The 14973-nt window shown below is 40.0% G+C and overlaps 1 non-coding gene across 1 annotated transcript; it reads left to right on the forward strand.

Annotated features, from left to right (window-relative positions):
• Positions 1–3693: 3693 nt before the first annotated feature.
• Positions 3694–3857, forward strand: LOC115063553. Its single transcript, XR_003843399.1, has one exon. It is a non-coding gene; the product is annotated as a U1 spliceosomal RNA (small nuclear RNA).
• Positions 3858–14973: the final 11116 nt, after the last annotated feature.

Below are 14973 nucleotides of genomic sequence, written 5' to 3' on the forward strand. Positions count from 1 at the left end.
CTCCCTCCCTCCTCCTCCTCCTCTTCTTCTTTCTTTCTTTCTTTCTTTCTTTCTTTCTTTCTTTCTTTCTTTCTTTCTTTCTATTTTTTTTTTGAGCTAGGTTCAGTTGCTCCAGTTGTCCTGGAACTCTCTACCTCGAAAATGCCATGGTCAAACTTGGAGAGATCTACCTACCTCCCAAGTACTAGGATTAAAGGCATAAGCCACTATGCCTGCCTCTCGTTTCTGTTTATTCATTTATTTATTCATTTATTGATTCAAATGATTGAGTGCCTGTGTGCCAGATTTTTTTTTAATATTAATCATTTTATTTCTTTGCATTTCAAATGATATCCCCCTTCCTGGTTACCCCTCTACCAACCATCTCCCCATCCCTTCCCCCCTCCCCTTTGTCTCTATGATGGTGCTCTGCCACCTATTCATCCATTCCTGTTTTATGCTTCTAGAATCTCCCTAAGCTGGGACATCAAGCCTCCCTTCTCTCCCATTGATGTCAGATGAGGCATCCTCTGCTACATATGCATCTGGAGTCCTGGCTCCCTCCGTGTATACTCTTCGGTTGGAGATTTAGTCCCTGGGAGCTCTGGGTGGTCCAGTTATTTGATATTGTTCTTCTTATGGGGTTGCAATCCGGTTCAGCTCCTTCAGTCCTCCCCTTAGCAATTCCATTGGGGTCCCCAGGCTCAGTTCGATAGTTGGCTGTAAGTATCTGCATCTCTATTGGTCAGGTGCTGGTAGAACCTCTAAGGGAACAACCGTACCAGGCTCCTGTAAGCAAGAACTTCTTCGCATCAGCAATATTGTGGGGGTTTGGTGTCTGCAGATTGGATGGATCTCTAGGTAGGGCAGTCTCTGTATGTCATTTCCTTCATCTCTATTCCATTTTTTTGTCCCTTTCTTTCCTTTGGACAAGAACAATTCTGGCTTAAAATTTTTGAGAGATGGGTGGCCCCATCCCTCAACTAGGGCTCATGCCTATGTACTGGATGTGGCCTCTACAGGTTCTAGCTCCCCTTTGTTAGTTATTTTGGCTAAAGTTATCCCTGTTGGGTCCTGGAAGCCTCTTCCTTCCCTGTTGTCTGGGACTTTCTAGTGTGTGGTCTGTGAGGAAATTTCACACATGTTATGTACATACAGACTAGCAGGCTCACACATATAAATAAACATATAAGTGCACATATAAATAATAATTAAAAATACATTTAAAAAAGTAAGAGGCCATATCTAGAACCACCACAAGGTGGCACCTGGACATCATGTATGACTAGATAACCACATGTCTCTGCGGCCTCAGTAAATGTACAATGATCTTAAAATACCGTATACTTTCCTCAGGCATCACAAGAGACAAGAGTTATACACATTTAATTTTCCTGATTCCTGCTTTTAACTCTTCCCTTGGCAACTGCTCTTTTTTTTTTTTTTTTGGTCAGAGTTTATTAAAATGAAAAGTTGATTTTATCAGTCTTCAAGCTAGCAGCTGACCAGCTGATTAGTTACGCTTTTGACAAAAACAGCTTTCATCATCAGAATCTGCATTATAGCTATTTACTGCACACTATTCTGGTTTCTGCTGCCTCCTTTTCTTCCTCCTTCTCCTCTTCCTCCTGTTCCTTCCATTAGACTGGGTCTTTCTATGTATCAGGATTGCCTGTATGTGCCCTATAGACCAGGCTGTCCTTGAACTCACAGAAATCTGCTTGCCTTTACCTTCTGAGTGCTGAAATTAAAGGCATGAGCTACCTAGCCCTGATTTCTGATTCTTTATCCACTAAAACTAGCTTTTAAGGTTTTCAGTGAGCTTATTTAATGTCAAAATGAGCTTGCAATATTTTTTAAATTTGCCAACTTCATTTATTATAGGATGTCTGTGTAGGTGTGTTAATCATAAACCGGGTATGTGTAGGTGGCTAAAACTAGTTTTCATTTTGATAACTAGAAGCCTCTAGTGTAAATAACATCACTTTTTTGAAAATATTGTAAAATTGGAAATACTTTCTTCAAAGTGACAGTTGCAAGCATTGATTTTTCTGAAAACGTAAGAGTTTACACATATAAGTATTTTAGGCATGAGATGCATTTGGTACTGTTGTCCACCCTCATTTGGAAACACGGCTAGCATGATTTGGTTACCTAAATGTTTTTTTTTTTTTTTGTCTGGTAGGTACTTCCCTTCCTTCCTGTCTCCCTCCCTCCTCCACCTTCTGTTTCTTTTCTACCTCCTCCTCTCTGCAGGTTCTCACGTAGCACATATTGGCTTTATACTCTACATAGCCAAGGGAGAGTGATCGTGAATCTTCAGATCTTACTTTCATCTCCTACGTTTTGGGATAACAAGTGTCTGCCAGCACTTTTAGGTAGCTGCAACTTAATCTACTTTTCTAATTCTTTTTCTTTATTTTTATTTTTGTTTTTATTTAATCTTTTTTTAAAGAAAGGATTTATTTATTTTATGTATGTGAGTATACCATAGCTGTTTTCAGTCACAGCAAAAGAGGGCATCAGATCCCATTACAGATGGTTGTGAGCCACCATGTGGTTGCTGGGAATTGAACTCAGGACCTACGGAAGAGCAGTTAGTGCTCTTAACCATTGAGCCATTTCTCCAGCCCAATATTTTTTTTACACCCCAGATTTTATCCCCCTCCTGGCTCACCCTCTGACTGTTCCTCATCCCATACCTCCACCCCACTTCCTTGTCTCCATGAGGATGTCCCAACCCTCCAACTTCCCACCCCACCAGACCTCTAAACTCCCTGGCATTTAATCCTCCAATCTCTTGAGGGTTAGGTGCATTATCTCTGAATGAACCCAGACCTGACAGTCCTCTGCTGTATGTGTGTTGGAAACCTCCTATCAGCTGGTGTATGCTGCCTGGTTGGTGGTCCAGTGTCTGAGAGATCTTGGGGGTCCAGGTTATTTGAGACTGCTGATCCTCCTACAGGGTTGCTCTCCTCCTCAGCTTCTCCTAGCTTTTTCTTAATTCAACCATAGGGTCAGCAGCTTCTGTTCATTGTTTGGGTATAAATATCTGTGTCTAACTCTTTCAACTGCTTATTGAGTCTTTCAGAGGGCAGTCATGATAGGCCAGCCCCTTTTTGTTTGCATACAGCAGCATCAGTAATAGTGTCAGGCCTTGCCCACCCCCCACCCCCTGCCCTGCCTTGAGCTGGATCCCACTTTGGGCCTGTCACTGGACCTCCTTTTCCTTAAGCTCCTCAACATTTTTGTCCCCCAAGTTCTTTCAGACAGGATCAATTACAGGTCAGAGTTTTGACTGTGGGATGGCAATCCCATCCCTCATTGATTCTGCTGGAGGTGGGCTCTACAAGTTCCCTCTCCCCACTGTAGGGCATTTCAGTCCTGTGATTCTCTCACCTCCCAGGTTTCTGGTATATTTTGGAGGGTCCCTCCAATCTCGTACATCCCCAGGTTACCTGTTCTAATTCCTTCTGCTGCCCCTCAGGACTTCAGTCCTTTTCCCCTGATCTGATCATGTTCCCCACTTTCCTTCCCCATCCTCTTTCCCACCCAGGACCTTCCTCCTTCCCTCTTCCCTTGTGATTGCTGTCTTCTCCCTTCCAAATGGGATTGAGGTGTCCTCACTTGGGCCCTTCGGTTTGTTGACCTTTTAGAGTTCTGTGGACTGTATCTTAGGAATTCAGTACTTTTTTTTTTTTTTAAAGCTAATACATACTTACCTGGCAGGGGAGATACCATGATCACGAAGGTGGTTTTCCCAGGGTGAGGCTTATCCATTGCACTCCAGATGTGCTGACCCCTGCGATTTCCCCAAATGCGGGAAACTCGACTGCATAATTTGTGGTAGTGGGGGACTGCGTTTGAGCTCTCCCCTGTTTAAAAAAACAAGCTAATATTTACTTATTAGAGAGTACATACCATGCATGTCCTTTTGGGTCTCTGTTACTTCACTCAGGATGATATTGTCTAGTTTCATTCATTTGTCTTCAAAACTCAGGATGTCCTTGTTCTTAATAAAACCCAGAATAGTGAAAACAACTCTTAACAATAAAAGAATAGCTGGGGGAATCATCATCTCTGACCTCAGACTACAGAGCCATAGTGATAAAAGCTGCATGGTACTGGTGCAGAGACAGACATGTTGATCAATGGAATATAATTGAAGACACAGAAATAAAATCACACAGTTACTAATTCTTTTGGCTCAGCAACTTCCTTGTATGATGAGACCTGTATAATTTTGTAACAAATGGCCCTGCCATCCCACCAATCTTATGTATAGGAACCTAGAGACTATTTCTTTGCTTCTAATCAAGGGACAAGATCCACTGGGTACTGGTCTCTTGAGGAAGGGATTGGGCAGAGGGTGCTTTGCTCTGGCATTCCACGCAGTGTTTAGGGTTTTAATTCTTATGCCCAGAACAGACAGCCCAGATAGCAGAGAATATTGTCCAGGGTACTTTTCCTCAGCGTTTACAGTCTTGTTAACATACTCAGTGCTACCACTTCTTATTTCTTGTGCTTAATCTCCATGAATATGCAGTCATTTTCTGAGTTTGCTGTTGAATAGGGGAAGAAGGATTCTAAAATTGCAGTAGAGATTAATCACAAAAAAGAATCAAAGGCAAAAGTGGTTCTTCAGAAGCCAAGCCTTCAAGGCTATAACCTCCCCTAATACTTCCCTAGGCATGGGGCTCAGGGAGTAGGACAGAATAAGGAATAAGGGGGAGCTGGAATGTGGACTCCACATGGAGACCAGCTTGATCTAGCCTCTTAGAGAAAGGCCTGGAGTATCAACTGCTTCTCAGATTTAGTTCCAGGAATGAAGAAGGGTGGACCTTTGTAGGATCAAGTCAGAGGCTTGCTGGCAAGGGCAAATGCCTAGAGGAACAGGTAGCTGTGAGTGGCCAGCAATCAATATAGTAACCAGAAGGTGGGCTGGCTAGTGCTAGTGATCAGGGCAACAATCCCTAGTGTTTGCTGTTGCTGTCTTCAGGTGAAGGGTCTGAGAGAAAATCTTTCAGTGCAAAGATAACCCTTGTTTATTGCCTGGATTAGATGAATGGTGTCTTTTTTCCTTCTATTGACTGACTCATCTTAAAAGGCCGCATTCAAGGACTAGGAGTATAGCTCAGTGACCGGCCACTTACTTGGCACGTGCAAAGTAATAGGTTTGAAGCCCAGCACTATATAGACATTTTTTTTCTTATACAGTCGAGGAGAGTCGGGGTGCATATCCTGAATTTAAAGGATCTCTCGAAGTATAGTCCCAAGAGGCAGTCATGACCCAAGTCAATTGAACTGGAGCTCATCCTGACAAATAAGCAAGAGTCTAACTTTTCTAGGAATTGTTCTCAGGAGACTTGAGCAGGTGAAAATGACTGCATGGGGCTGTGAACAGCTGTGGTGTTTCCAGAAGTGGCCAGAGGTGAGCACAGCTTGATTTGGTGGAGTTCATGCTCAATTCACTTCTGTAATTCACAGGACATGTAGGCTCTATCTAGTGGGGCCCTGTCGTCAGGTCTGGTCCCATGGCCTTTAATACTTAGGTACTTGCAAAGTCTCTGTTCTCCTGAAGGGATTCTTTGAGACCAGGAGGGGTACCTGGAGTGTCTTTAAGATATGGAGCTTACACAGTCAGCTATCGGATGGAACACAGGGTCCCCAAATGGAGGAGCTAGAGAAAGTACCCAAGGAGCTAAAGGGATCAGCAACCCTATAGGTGGAACAACAATATGAACTAACCAGCACCCCCAGAACTCCTGTCTCTGGCTACATATGTATCAGAAGATGGCCTAGTTAGCCATCATTGGGAAGTGAGGCCCCTTGGTCTTGCAAACTTTATATGCCCCAGTACAGGGGAATGCCAGGGCCAAGAAGGGGGAGTGGGTGGGTAGGTGAGGGGGGGCGGGGAGGGTATAGGGGACTTTGGGGATAGCATTTAAAATGTAAATGAAGTAAATACCTAATAAAAATTGGAAAAAAAAAGATATGGAGCTTAGAGGATGAAGGGACACTTTCAAAGGACACGGCTCTTTGTTTAATCACTGGACAGCCTGTTTGTAATCCTAAGAGGTCACATGCTATCCGGTTTCTCTGTCTTGAGATAAAGTCAGGGTTATTTTAATCTTTCATTTTATGTTGATTTAATCTTTTAATCTTTATTTCTGGGGAAAAAAATGGAAGAAATCCAAACCACTGACATTTACTACTCTGTCCAAATTAAAGCAAATAATGGATTAGTGAGAACACTGGGGGCCAGTGATGTCACCTTCAGTGTGAAAAATTATTTCCTTTTCTATAGTTTGGAACTCATTAATTTATAGATTGCTTAATTAAGCCTAAATTTAATTCCATGAAGGTATATGAATCCCATGGACGATAACTTGTTTGGATTCAAAGAGAAAGAGAAACATTTTAATTTGTTCTTATGTTGGTAGAAAAAGAAACTTAGAAATTCTAGCCAGATATCTATGCGCATGTACCTTTTTATACATTTTCCAAGAGAACTTCTTAGAATTCTGTAATCATGTGCACTGGTATGTAATGATTGAGTCACATTTTTCTTGATTAAACAACAGAAAAGAAAATAGGAAAAAATGTGATTACTAGAATTTAGTGGCCAACCTTTGTCTACAGTTAGTTCAGAATTGTGCTGAGGTCAAGACCTGAATTCATCCAGTGTTCTCTCTGAGACTATAGTTCTTCTTTTGTTTTACTGAGTCCATTCAGACTGTGTTCCTAAAGCACAGAAGAGAAATGAGCTAGCAGCTACATAATGAAATGAAATCTTGTCTCCAATTAGCCTTACACGTGGGGTGGTCTTAGAGCTACTGCAGAGAAAAGATTGATTTTTATAACTTTAGCTGTTCAATTATTATTATTATTATTACTATTATTATTATATCATTCTTATGGTCCTTATCACCCTCCCAGTCTGCCCTCTGACTGTTTCTCATCCCATTCCTCCTCCTTCATCTCCAAGAGGATATCTTCATCCCCACCCACCCTACTAGATCTCCCCTCTCCTTGGGGCCTCCAGTCTATCAAGGGTTAGGTGTATCTTCTCTCACTGAGGCCAGACCAGGCAGTCCTCTGCTGTATATGTGTCTGGGACCTCAGACTAGCTCACATATGCTGCCTGGTTGGTGACTCAGTGTCTGAGAGATCTCGGGGGTCCAGATTCGTTGGGACTGCTAGCCTTTTAAATTACATTATTTTCCATTACCTTGACTCCTTTGATTTAATTATTAATTTTCACAAATTATTTGTTTTGATTTAATAAAACAAAACATGACTTCTGAACATAATTTAAATTTTGCTGATATTATTTAAAGATTTATTTTTAATTATGTTTATGTGCGTGTATGTATGTGTGTGTGTGTGTGTGTGTGTGTACCTGGGGCAGGTGTCACAGTGGCCAGGAGGGGTCATTAGATCATCTGGACCTGGAGTTATAGATGATTGTGTGGCACCAGACATGGATGCTGTGAACTCAATTCAGGTCCTTGGTGACTACAGTATGTGTTTTTAACTGCTGAGCCATACCTCCAGGCCTTAAACATATCTTAAAATGTTTTATATAAAAAAGGAAAATTTTCTAGAGGGCCCCCTTACATCCTACCTCCTGAGGTTTCCTGTTTCAATTCTTTCTGCTGACCCTCAAAGGAGGTCCAGTGACAGGCCCAAATTGAGATCCAACACAGGGGAAGGCCCCAAGGCCTAACACTACTCATGCTATGGTGGCTTACAAAGAGAGGCCTATAATGACTGCCCTCAAAAACGCCCAACAAGCAGCTGAAAGAGTTAGATGAAGATATTTACACCCAACCAATGGACAGAAGCTGCTGGCCCCTGTGGTTGAATTAGGGAAAAGCTGGAAGAAGCTAAGGAGGAGGGCGACCTGTGGGAATACCAGCAGTCTCAACTAACCTGAATCCCCAGGAATCTCTTAGACACTGAGTCACCAACCAAGCAGCATATACCATTGATATGAGACCTCCAACACATATACAGCAGAGGACTGATGGGTGTGTACTCAGTCAGAGAAGATGCACCTAACCCTTGAAAGACTTGGGGCCCAGGGAGTGGGGAGGTCTGGTAGGGTGGGGGTGCAATGGGGACCTCCTCTTGGAGAAGGGGAGAGGAGATGTGGGATGTAGAACAGTGGGAGGGTGGACCAGAAGGGGGATAAGATCTGGACTGTAAAAAAAATTAAATAATAATAATAATAATAATAAACTCCAAAAGGGATTTTATTTCTTAACTTTTCTAGAAGTACCATGACAGTCATTTGATTTATTACCAAAACTGACCTTTTGTGTAGATTCTAGGGATTTGCTGCCTACCCAATTTAGCCAAAATAGAAAGCTGTAGGTTCATGGAGAAAGACTGTATTAAAAAAACCAAACCAAACCAAACAAAAAAACCCCCCACAGTTGGAGTACTATAGAAAGACATCTGGACATCAATTTCTGGCCATTAGCAGACAGGGACACACTCACATTCTCTCTTTCACACACACACACACACACACACACACACACACACACACACACACAGACAAACACACACAGACACACACACACACCCTACAAACACACGAAGCACACACACCTTACACATACATACATACATACATACATACATACATACATACATACATATAGATATACATACAGACATCACACACACATAGCACATTCATACCACAAATATACCACAACCCATGTATACTTATATATTACACACTCATACGTATATACAGAACATACACATATATGCACATACCACATACATATACACACAATTCACGTACACATACCTAACACACATACCATACGTACATAAAGCACACATATATATACACATACTATACACATATGCAGCCCAACACACACATATACACCACACACATACACACATAACACATACATACACACACTCCAACACACACATATGCACACACATATAACACACATGTACACATAGCACATACATATGCACACATACACACATAAACACACACACACACACACACACACAAACACACACACACACACGATACTTTGCTGAGTTCCAGAGCAGTTCAGGTAGGCTCCTTGCATCTGTAATTGCTCCACAGCACTGGCAGTTTACCCCAATCCTGCTGTGGATAGGAATTCAGTTTCTTTCCAATCACCTTCAAACCATTGTGACTTTGCTGCTTCAGTGGAAATGTTCTATTGAACTTCTAGTGAGCCAGGTAAGGCTTTCTGGCATGTAGAATAAACTTGGTTCATTATAATACTGAACTGAATATGCTCCGAAGCAGTTGGGTTCACTGTTTGATTTTAGACAGGGTCTTACTATGTAGCCCTGGATGGCATGGAACTCACTATGTAGATCTAGATGGTTTCAAACTTCATTTTTTTTCTTAAGCAGGAAGATATTCTCTGAAGACTCAGAAAATAAATTCTGAAAAGCATCTGCTGAAGGGAAATTATATAGCCTGGCAACATTTTTCATTTTGGTTAATGTGAAGTAGTTCAAGGCTTCTCTCTGGGTTGGATGGCTTCAGTCCTGTCTACTTCTTTCCTGCCTAAACCTGTTGGACGTCTGTATAGGAGAGTGGGACAAGCCTTTGTCTAGAAGGGAAAAAGACTTTTGGCAAGTTGGAGAGCTCCTTTCAGTGTGTGAGCCTGGTGACCTGTTCCAGTTGTTTGGATATACTAAGCTTCTGGCATCAGATGCCAGGGGCAAGCCAGGCAGACATCATTTATTGATTTATTTGTGCTGTGACTCAAAGCTTGCATGCACAACCCCTTAAACATTCAGGCAGGTGTTCTGACACTGTGCAACCCTCCAACCCCTACATACTATTACTGAAAGGCTCTCACTTCTTTCTTCTGAAATAAGCTCTGAGATTGGCATCACACAAACTTTCAGAGACCTCGTGCTGTAGTTTCTGGTATCTGAAGAGAGAAGGCTGGCTCTTGATGTGCAGTAGTGGAGTACCTTTTCCTGTCAGGCCTTGACTTTCATTGGAGAGGCAGAAATGCTTGCTTGATTTGCAAGTTTGGTATTAGAAATGTTTTCTATAGCTGTAGCCACCTGAGGAATAAAGTACCTAGTTTTGTTCCAAATATCTAGGACCTAGGCAATTTTAGGAACAGTGATGACACACACAGGCTCTGCTTGTCTGTGTCGTGGCTCAATTCAGAATAAAGCTATCGTAGTGCCAGGAGCCAACAAGCTAATAAATAGCAGGTGATCTTGCTGAGATGGGTCTGCCTTGGATTAAAAAAAATCAATGATGGATTTGCTCTAATAGGCAAGGCCAAGGAGAAATCCATTTCAGGAAAGATTCCTGCTGTTAATATGCTTTTCTTTTTATTATTAAAGATATGTAATAATTACTAGTTACTAGCTCACTGTTTGAGCAGATCTCTGAAGAACAACGAAGATGTACTGTCTTGTAGTGATACTATATAGACAAATAGATGACTTCTTAATTCTTAACAATGATCCTATAAGAATTGCTAAAATTATATCAATGTTCATTAGGCTCTTTTATAGTGGGACTGTTATTAAGTCCTTTCTGATAGTCAAAACTGCAATCAGAACTCTGCAAGTCTTTAGTGTCATGAATTGATTGCTTTTGAGATAGTAAGCAGACAGTCTACTCCTCAGAGGAGTCCTCCTCCAAGAGGTTGTAAAATCATTAACCAAGGGCCATAAAAGGGAACTAATGATTTATTATAGGTTCTAGGACAGAAAATAAAATATTGACTGGGTTTATCTATATAAAACTTCACTAATAAACTTAGCATGGTTTTAAGTGCTCCATAAACCTGAGGAGCTATGACAGTTAATGAAAGTTTAGCCAGATAATTACTCCTAATGGATATGCATGTAAGCATTCTGTTGTAAACTTCTTTTTCAATTTATGTGTAAACTTGTGATGAACTTTTTACCTATGGAATCATATATTCTGAAAGATGTATAAGTGTGGAGGACAAAGAGGAGTGCATTATCTCCTTGTTCCACTTTGTAATCATCCTTGTACCTTTCTTTCTTAGATCCCTTATCTCCCTTTACTTACAACCCCCCCCTTTCCCTTTTTCTTAGAGAGCTTTCATAGGAAACTTTCTAGAAGTTAGAAATAAAGTATAAAATTGCTTTTCAAAGTGTCCCCTTTTCTTCTTGAGACTTCAACTAACAGGTTGAAAGTTAAAGCTATGCAATTCCTGTGGAAAAAGAACAAAGGCTACTTTACTTAATTTTCTGCTGTTTTAGGATGAGGTGTTAAACAGTTTTTTGCCTCAGAGGAACTCAGAAGGCAGGCAGTACAGTTACTGAAGGAAAGTGACTTAGTATTGAGATACAAAAATATTTTATTATTATACACAAATCCTAAACTTCTCATAAGACTAAGTCTTACCACTGCTGTAGCTCTTCTTCCTCCTCTACCACAAGAGGAACCGAACACAAAAGACTAGCTGGGTCTGGCCTCAGGCACAGAGGGAGTTAGCTGTCAATAAACAATATCCTGAGGTCCTGGTGAGCAGATGTGTGTGTGTGTGTGTGTGTGTGTGTGTGTGTGTATGTGTAGTGTATATATATATATATATATATATATATGCAATTGTATGTACGTAAGTGTATGTGTGATGTGTGTGTATGTGTGGTATGTCTGGTATGTGTGCAGTGTGTATGTGTTTATATGTGTATATATGAGTTTGTATATATGGTGTGTATGTGTGTGTTTATATCATGAGACAGATAAGGAATATCTGACCCCCTTCTGAGAGAAGGTGTCACAGTGCTCAGCCTTGCTACTATGGCTATGGCATATATGTTCAGAGGAGATGATTGTTTTGAACTGATATTTTGCCTTAAAGACATTCAGAATTCCATTCTATAATAACTCTTTTCATTTTAGGATTTTCTTCAAAATCTTTGTATTAAATCAGGTCCAGCTATATAGATTCACCATATTTGTTGTGAGGCTCCTGCCTGTACACTGTGAGTCCCAGCTACTCATGATGTTAACAGATCAGGCATAGTTATTTTCTTGGTTAATGCCAACATGAGACAGGGGCATTCCTAGAATAATGGATAAGCCATAAGTGACTAATTTTGTGGTAATTATCTTTCTGTGTTTTTCTCTGGTACTCGGACTTTATCCCAGAGTCTAATACATGCTAGGCAAGTGCTCTACAGAGATATTCTAAGCACACATATCTATCTATCTATCTATCTATCTATCTATCTATCTATCTATCTATCTATCTATCCACCTATCTATCATTTATCTGTTTCCTATTTATCTATCATCTATTTATCTGTCTATCTTCACATGTGCATACAGGTTTTGAGGTGTAAAGTGATGTGTCAAGTATCTTTCTTGATCTCTATGCAGTTCATTGACCTGGGCAGAGTCTCTTGCAGAACCCAGAGCTCGACAATTTAGCCATTCTGCCTTGACTGTATCTCTTGACTGCTAGAAATTCATGAAGCTATTACACTGTTTTATGTGTGTTCTGGGGATCTGAACTCCGGACCTCATGCTTGCACAGCAAATATTTTATCCCATGAGCCATCTCTCCAGATCTATTCATTTATTCTTATTTTGAGTCAGAGTTTTGCTAAGGTACTGAATCTGTCCTTGAACTCATGCCTTAACCCAGGTATTACTGGAATTTGTGATATTCCTGCTTCAGCCTTTTGAGTAGCTCTGATGACAAGTCTATGTCACTAGACCTGACTACTAGTTTTGGATGTTTTAGACGGGGTCTCATCATGTTGCACATGTCGATCGAGAGCTATTGAGTCTCCTGTTTCAATTTTCTCGAGCTGGTAGTGCAGGTCTGTGCTAATACATCTGGCTGGGAAGCACCTCACTGTCTGCGGAGCCCATCAAAATTGCTTCAGGCAAGGAGTCCAGATTTGCACTCGTAGCCACCTGTACTAGTCCATTTGGAGGATAGCAGTATGGGGATGGTGGTCAGGGTGCATATATAAGAGTGTGAATAATGATACCATATATGTGGGCATTGGTTGCACTTGATCTCAATCTCTCACCCAAGAAATTTCTGCTACAGTCCTTCGTCCATGAGCTCAGATCCATTCAACATCTTGATACTGGCCTGAGTGCACCAAAAATCTTGGAACAGTTATGAAATCACTGGGCTCCATCACTTTGACTTTCAGTGAGAGTAGTTGCATCTCATAGTCAGACAGTCAGAAAAAGCCTGCTGTTACCCAGGGTCTTGTGTATATGATATAAGTGCTCTACCACCTTGTTGTAACTCCAGTCCTACGTATATGCTTCTAAGAATTTAAAGAATTATCTCCTGTTCTCCAGTTTGCTGATGTGGAAGTCTTCATAATTACCTCTCATAATTTTTACTTCTGTGGCACCAATTGCAAACTCTTTTTTTCCTTGTCTTCTCAGGTTTTCTTTAGTCTTGTTAAAGATTGTCAAGTTTATTTTACTTTATTTGTTTTAAAAATGCAAACTCTTAGTTTCATTGAGTTTTCTACTGTGTCTATATTCTCTAACTTTCCGATGTAAGAGCTTTTGTTTTGATTGTTTCTTGTCTTTTGTATATAGGATTTTTTTTCTGTCTTTTTTGTTTGTTTGTTTCTCTTAGATGTTTGAAGTGCACAGAGGTTAAGTCCTTTCTGTAACAGGGCTCTCAGATTTTAGTACAATGGACTCCATGATGGAAGTAACATTCAGGTTATAAAACTTAGTGCACAGTCAGCACCACCTGCCAAACTGAAAACAAAGGCCTAACCCATCAAAATCCATAGTTCTTGGAAAGTCTTTAAATGTACTAACCTTGCCTTTTGACTTTTGTAGTTCCATGTCTGTTCTTGTTAACTGAAGTATATCCACTCAGGACATGCATTTTGTGTTTAAAAGTTTACCACGAGAAAGGCTTGGTGCCACAATGAGATCCTGAATACCCAGTGTACGTAGAGGTCAGCTAATAAAGTCTTTCTATTGGTTTAAACCTGTGTCCAAGTAGTCTTCTCTGATGAATATCCCATAACACTTCCTTCTTTTTTACATATTTATTAGAAAGCTCTGGTGCCTTTCCAGAATCAAGATGTTAAGTTCCAACTTCTGAACAAAGTTCCACCTTGTTCAAAAGTGGGCTATTAAATGTCCATGTATTTTAAACATTTACATTTCCCTTTTGCTTCATTGTTGTGAAGAAATCAGTCTTCTCAGACTTTTTAAAGGCTTGTTTCATCATTTAACATGCTATCTGTCTCTTTGAGTTGCCATTTGCATGAAATGTATGTGTCTTTCCATTTGGTGTCTTTCAAACTTGGTGTGCCCATACATCTAAACATGTTTCATTTAATTTTATTTTTGTAGCAATCCTCTGCTAAATTTTTTCTTTTCATTAAATCATTCAGCCATACAATGTTTTTTCAATAGAGAATTTAATTTACTCAAATTAGTAATAATAAATATTATTATTTTTATAACATATTTATATATAATATATGTTATATAATATCATGTATTAATTAATTTTATATTTGTTGTATATTCATATATACTATATGATATATATTAAAACATTTAATATTAATATATTAATATAATATAAAAATAAAAATAAATTATTAGGAACATTTTATGTCAGAAAAACAAGCATAGACAAGCATATCTTTAAGAAATAGAATTTGGGAATAATATGTCTTTAAAAAATTCTTAGAAACCTAAGAGGGAGGCTGACATGACATGAGCATTTGCTTTGAGATCAGGATGTGTCTTTTCTTCTGCTTTCTGCTGCCTCCCATTGGCACTGATTTCTACTGCACTGCATTTCTCATCAAGCTATGCATGTATGAACTGCTATTTAACTTTACATGGTTATAGTGACACTTGCCCTGAGCACCGGGAATTGGTATTTCTTTTCTTTTTCTAATTTTTATTAGGTATTTACTTCATTTATATTTTAAATGGTATCCCCAAAGTCCCCTATA

Source organism: Mus pahari, chromosome 2, assembly GCF_900095145.1.
Source record: "Mus pahari chromosome 2, PAHARI_EIJ_v1.1, whole genome shotgun sequence".
Taxonomy (NCBI): domain Eukaryota; kingdom Metazoa; phylum Chordata; class Mammalia; order Rodentia; family Muridae; genus Mus; species Mus pahari.